This window comes from Arachis ipaensis, chromosome B10 (genome assembly GCF_059453495.1).
Source record: "Arachis ipaensis isolate K30076 ecotype BB chromosome B10, ASM5945349v1, whole genome shotgun sequence".
NCBI classification, from domain to species: domain Eukaryota; kingdom Viridiplantae; phylum Streptophyta; class Magnoliopsida; order Fabales; family Fabaceae; genus Arachis; species Arachis ipaensis.
In genome coordinates this window covers 133,166,740-133,174,193 of record NC_142435.1, presented here as the reverse complement: position 1 = coordinate 133,174,193, position 7,454 = coordinate 133,166,740, and positions in this window count along the sequence as shown.

Sequence of the window (7,454 nt, the reverse complement as noted above, 5' to 3'; positions counted from 1 at the left end):
AGCATCCTTGCCATTTATCAACACCTCTTTGCATCTATATGCATAAATCTGTACCATATAGCTGGCCATTATTTTAATGTTAATAACTAAGCTTGTGGAAATAATTAATATTTAGGTTCTATGTTAAAATATAAATGTGTATTTTACTTTTATGTATGTATACATGTAGGATAAACCTATTTATTAATTACATAGTTACATTTTTTACTATGTGTTTTTAGAAGTAAAATATATATAATTTGGCTGAATTTTGTTTATAGTAAGATTATTTAGGATATTAATTTAGTTAAAATTAATTTTGAGTAAAACTTTTGTAATTATACTAATTAATTTAGTACAGAAGCTAGTTTTTAGAAATAAGATATTTATAATTTGGTTTGATTTTTGTTGATAACAAGATTTTGTTGGGTTAATATTCATGCTAATTTAATGTTGATTATGAATATTTTAATTTATAACTGATTAATAATTAACTGAGACAATTTGAAATATTAGTTGTCTATGTTTTATAGGATTCACGAACTTTGAAGTGTATCACATGAATCCACCAAATGCATACAACTTGATTGTCGATCCTCTTTTGCATGTCATTGGGTTTTATCACGTATCTCAAGTTGGAGTGATCCAAGAACATTCGGCTTTAGTGACAGGTTTAGTAGAGAGATGGCACCCTGATACTGATACTTTTCATCTTCCAACTGGTGAATCCGCTGTTACATTAAAAGATATGTCTCTTATCCTAAGTATTGGGATAGATGGTCTTCCGGTGACAGGAACAACTATGACTAGTCACGAGGCCATGGAAGCCGAATACTTACACTAATTTGGGGTTGCTCTTAGAGCCGATGATTGTAGAGGAAGTTACATCAAGATGAACTGGATTAAAAATGTGAAAGACAGATTACATCTGAATAATAGATTTTCTATGGAGAAGTACGTGAAGTGTCATATATTGTTGTTGTTTGGGTCAATCTTGTTTGTTGATAAGTCTGAGTTAGTGGTTCACTGAAAATTTATGCCACTTCTTCGCAACTTCTCTCGGATTTACAAAATCAGCTGGGGATCGGCATCCCTAGCACATTTGTATAGAGCATTGTGCAGCATATCGAGCTTTGACTGTTAAGAGTGTGATGGTCTGTTGACATTATTAGATATCTGGGCTTGGATTCATATGCCATTTCTTGCCCCGATTTCTAGTGTCTAATGCTATTTTCCACTTGCTAACAAGTAATAATAATTGTTAATAACTTGGACATTTTGTTTTACTTTGTATGTGAATGTCTCTTCTGATATAGTTTACTAATGAAAGAAAATGATGCCAGATGGTGTAACTCAGAGTGGGCTAATGGGTCATATAGATATCATACTGTTTTCAATTTAAGGGATTGTTAGATGAAGTTCGGGAAGGCCAGGTATGATTTCATTAAATAATATATTATGATCTCGATATACATGCATCTTTGGTTCCAGTTTCTAGTGAATAATCTTCCATTATTTGTTTTCCTCCAGTTTGTTTGGGAAGCTTATGGTGTTGATTGAATTGAGCCAGACGCCATCCCCCCAAGATATCTTTCATCATTCACAGGTTTGGAGTGCAATGGCACCGTTGATAGCATTCGAGACCCTTGAATGGCATGCAACTGACAGGTGCAAGAGACAATTTGGTTTTGTACAAGATATCCCCTATCAAGAGAGGTCTCTGGACCAACTACTATGGAAATAACACATAATTGGATTACTATCAGGTATTTTGAGCAGCACCTCCTGTGCTGGTGCCACCACGTTGATGGAATCTACTACGGCTATGGCTCTCGGCCCTACACTACCTACTGCGCCTTGGACCATGTATCATTTGCGTGTCCATCTCATTCAAGAAGTGGGTTATTTTCGGCCAACCCTTAGTAACTTGCTTGAGGAAAGGATTCATTACGAGCTGAGGTCCGGGGTATGCAAGCCATGTAGTAGGATTTTTGAGTGGCCTAAATCTAGCTCTATAAACCCTTCGGATATGATCTATCCTGTAGACATCCTAAATGTACACGTGCCAATCCAGCCGCTGATTTGCACAATAAGCAAAGACATGGCGACATGGCATTTGATCTATTTGGAATTCATCACAATCACAATAACGCTAATGTAGATCAACCACAAACTCCAAATCACTAGGCATATCACGCACTTCAAAGACTTCATTCTGTCTGTCGAAACAGTTAACTTGAATATTTTCCGCTGCCAGCTGATTTGCATGCAACTTCAAGGTCACAAGCTCAGAGAACACATGGCCAGCATTAATTAAAGCCTCGGTTTTAGTCATTTTTCTGGTGAACAACTCATTAAGCCTGTAAAATATTGCTTTTACAAGTGTAGTTACTAGGAAATTATGTGTTCCTTTAAAATCGAATTGATACACTCAACTAAATTCGTGGTCATATGACCCCAATGATATCCACTATCGAATGTCAAAGCATATTGTTCACGTGGAATGTTATCCAGCCACCTTGTATACGCCTCACCTCGCTCACATAAACACTCGTAACGCAGTTGGTCTTCACGCATAGTCTTAGAATACTCTTGGAAAAAAAGCAGGATATAACCATTACAATAACAAACAACTATATTGACATTAGTATGTTAAATATATTTAATTACCTATGTTGACGATAAACTTTTGTAGATATGGTGTCTTAAATTTTCTCAAGAAGTTGGACTCTATATGCTTGATGCAAAACATGTAGAAAGCTCTTGGAGGCGACCAAGCTCCGTTACTCCAAGCGATGACTAAAGTAATAGAATCATGTTGATCAGATATAAGACCCACACCATCCCGTGTCACCATATGTTGTTGCAAGTTACTAAAAAAAAATACCAGACATTGAAAGTCTCTCCCTCGACAATAGCAAATGCAATCGGCACGATGTTGTTGTTTCCATCCTGACTCATGTGAAACTACAATCAATAGACAACCTTTATATTTTCCATAAAAGTAAGTCCCGTCTACCTGTACTGTTAGCTTATAGTGCCTGAATGCTCTAATGCAAGGATAATAACTTTAAAAGACTCGATGTAAATATCTGGAACTAAGTCATTCCCCTGATATGCAGACATGGTTTTAAAGTGGACGGCTGCTGATGGCTGCTTTTTAACATCTGAATATTTTTTCTACCGACTTTTACTTTGCCAACCATGCTTTGCGATAACTTATGGTGTAATTAAATTTCGACTGAATTTCAGCAATGACAGATTTCACCTTTATGGATGGATCAACCTTTACTAATGGCTTAATTACTTCTGTAATTGTGATGAAATCTAGCTTGGAATGATCTTGAAAAATAGTGGCTTTAGTGTAAGTGTGACCACCATTATATCTTTTTATCTCCCAACAATACTTCTTATGTATCATGTTAACCATAATCAGCCAATCACAACACGTGCCACACTGTGTATACTTGGCATAAAATATCTGTGGTTCCGACTCATATATCCTATAGTTTACATCTCTGCGAATAGCATAATATTTGACTACGGCAATCACAGTTTTTCGAGAACTAAATTTCATTCTCACAACAAATTTATCGTCTGCCACAATAGAAGGTTCTGCTATAACAACACCATAACATAAACTTAACAAGTATATATAAATATAAATATATATATTTATAATAAATACGTAAATATATTCTGTACATGTGTACAAACAAAATATAAATTATATTTTTTATATAAATGTATAAGTTACATAAGTATATAATATAAGTATAAAATATGAATATGTATTTAAATATATAGATATATATACATTTTAAATTTTAAATTTATAGTATAATACATATATAAATAAATTTGCAATCTAAATATATAAATATATACATTTTCAATTTTTAATATATGTAATATATATATATAAATAATTATGTAAACATATAATAATTATGTAAACATATAATATATTTATGGTTTTAAAATTTTTAATTTTATATCACGGATTTATAATATAGTTACATATATATTAATTATATATAAGTAAAATTCTGAAATTTGAAAATTACACTTACAAAAAATAAACAAATTTTTAAAATATGCAAAATGATACTATTTTGTACTAGATATCTAAAAAATTAATAGGTCCTCACTAATTCCATAACTTAAAATATAGTCATCTTATTTTACGCCAAATTTAATTATTTCTATGTTATAAATCTTTTATTTTTTTTTAAATTATATACTTGCATTTATGTATTCAAAAAATTTTGATGCATACATAGCATTAGAATGCAATGCACGCATGAAAGATAGCTTTTCGAACGGACGATAGTTTGCTAGTGCATTTGCCACTTTCGAAACATCTGCCTCCATGGTGTAATTAGCTTCATCATCATTTTCTATTGATTCAACAACTTCATAGTTGCTTTCGAACTCATCCTCGTTATCACTGTTGTAATCTCTTCATTCTATATCTCAATCAGCTTCAGATTGTTCAAACTCAATGTATAGCTCAATAAACAACACTTGTGATCAAGTTTCATAATAGATTGAAAAATCTTTTGCTTGCTCGTATTGTCGGTGACATACTTGGTCTGAAAATGAACGAATCCATCAAACACTGATACAAGATGTCGATACAAAATATTTGATATCCTCTTTGATATATGAGGATCTATCATTTCACAAATAACACTTTTTCATTCATCAAATGATAACGTAAAAGGAACAATAAGATGATAAAGATTTTCACAAATAAATCTTACTTTTTTAAATGTTTATAACAAAATTTGACCATAATAGTACAATTTTACCATAAGTCTATAACTCTATTTTCTATTTTTTTTAAAATAATGCTACTCTCTTTTCACTGGTTTATATCAGCAAAAGTATGAAACAACTAGCTAAAACGGTAAAGAATAGACAAAAAGAAGAAAGTGACTTCAACAAGATAAAGTTATATATATATATATATATATATATAACAAATAGGATCCTTAGAATTGTATTTTTGAAATTAAATTTTTTTTCTTATTCACAAAACTAACTCATCGAATTGGACTTTTCAATTTTTTTAACCTCAAAACTGACCTACCAATTTTTCAACATTTAATAAATATAAATTAAGGCACAACTCAAATCTGAGGCTCCAATTTGTCTCCATCTGAATTTGAATTTATCACTCTATAAATCGGAGCTTCCGATTTGTATTTTGTAAATAAGTACGATTTTGATACTTAAGGTAGGAGCTGAAAATTTTTTTTTGTCTCCAACCTTTTTTTGCTTATAAAATCGTTTCTAAGGTTTAACTTATTCTTAAAACCGTCCTTCGAACCAAAATATCCTTCTCTTTCCTCACCAAAATACCCAATTTTTATTCTTCTTTTTCGTTCTTCTCCATCAACAGCAACAACAACAGTAAAATCACCAGCAACAACAATAATAAAATCAGCAACAATGAATCAAAAGAAAAAACAATGAAGCACAAAAATAATGAATCTAAATCTGAATCCGAATCAGAAGCACAAGAACAATGAATCAAAAGAAAAAATAATGAAGCCATCTCTTTTTTCTTCTTCAGCAACAATAATGAAGTAGAAGCTTAAGCAAAATTGGAAACAAAAATTGAAACAAAATTGAAAATAAAAATAGAAGTAGAAACAAAAGTAACAGAGGTATCAAAACTAAAAAAATAAAGAATCAAATACAGAATTAGAAACAGAAGAAGAATCAGATATAGAAGTAATAGAAGTAGAAGAACAAAGAGGGAGGAGAGTGCAACGATGCGACGCTGTGGAAGTAACAGATGCAGAGGACGCCGTCGTTGCGGTGGCAGCAGCAAGGAGGGCGAGAGTGCGACGATGCGACGCTTGTTGAGGGATTGGGCAGACGATGCGACGCTTGCGAGGAAGAAGAGTGGCGAGATTTAGCGGCGAGGACTGAACGACGAAGAGCAGTGACGGCGGCGGCGAAGAGCAGCAGCGACAGATACCCTTCCTCTTCTCTTTCCCACCTTTCCTTTGTAAACCCCGTAAAATTAGTAGATTAAATATTAATAAAAGAAATTAGAAATGTGAATTTTATAGTTTAATAATATAGAACAAATTAAAATAAGAATTTTGACACTAATCTTAAAGAATTTGGCTTAAGATTGGGCTAAACGGGCCGAATCGGACCCAAACCGGACCTGTGAGCCCAACCAACTCATTAAATAAAATGAGCTGAAGCTCATTCTCTTCCCTTCAATCCTCATGTACGCTAGGAAACATTTTGGAAAGGGGAGAAGAGTTTAAAACCTAACACCATAATCAAACCACCATAACTTTCCGCTCCGAGCTCCGATCACTGCACCGTTTGCGACCACGCGACCACCGCGTCGAGCTCTATGAATCTATCAGAACAATTTCATAGGTAAGCCTCATTCTCACTCCAGTTACTCTACCCGCTTGATTTTTGAAATTTGGTGAGTATATATGTTGAGATTTTGTTGGCTTTGGTACTTTAGGTTCGATCTAGCTTGCAAGAATTGTTGGGCTCGGTTCGTTCGGTCCATAGAAGCGGTAAGAATCCTCAACGTCTAGTAAATTCATTGGTTAAGTCTGTGGGTATTGAATTTTGTATGTGTATATGTGATAACTGTGAATTAGGTGTGCATATATGTAAATTGGAGCTTGGTTATAAACATCGGAGACTTGGTGGAGATTGGGTGTCATTGCTTTGGAGATCTTGGATCCTTGGGGCTGTGTTTGGTGCCTTTTGGTGGTGTTTCGGGTTATACGAGGAAATCGGCCAAGGTATGGTTTTGGTTTCTCGTATTTAATATATAATGTCTTGTGAAAACTTAGGTTAGATGACCTTAGGATAGAAATGAATGTATGAGTATATTAATTGTTTAGTACCTTTGATGATATTTATAATGTGGGTTGAGCATTTGTTGGTGTTTATTGATTATGATGGAAATAGAATGATAAATAATGGTTTGGTGATGATTGATAAGTTGGTAATAATGAGTATGTATATATGATTGTTTATTGTAGGTTGTTGGTATAATTGTGAAGTTTATATATGGTAGTTTTGTGAAAGTGAAGTATGGTGGTTGATGAAAGGGGGTGGTATTGTGTTGATGGTGTGTTGTAGTGCTGATTATATGTGTAGGATATTGAGGTTTGAGTTTGATTTTTATTGAAAATAGAGGTTGAGGATTTTTGTGAAAAACTAATTTTTGGCCGAACTTCGACGAGCCATAACTTGACTTTCGGACCTCCAATTGTTTCAAACTTATTTCATATGAAAATTGGGTTGGTGAAGTTTATACCATTCAAAGAACAGATGAAAAATGTTTTAAAACAAAAAAGTTATGCGCGTCGGAAGCTCGGAGTGCAAAATTGAAAATTCTGCGGCATTCAGCATTTTTGTTGTTCTGCATAGCTTGCGTACGCGAGCAAGGAGCTTGAGTACGCGAGCATGGAAAAATG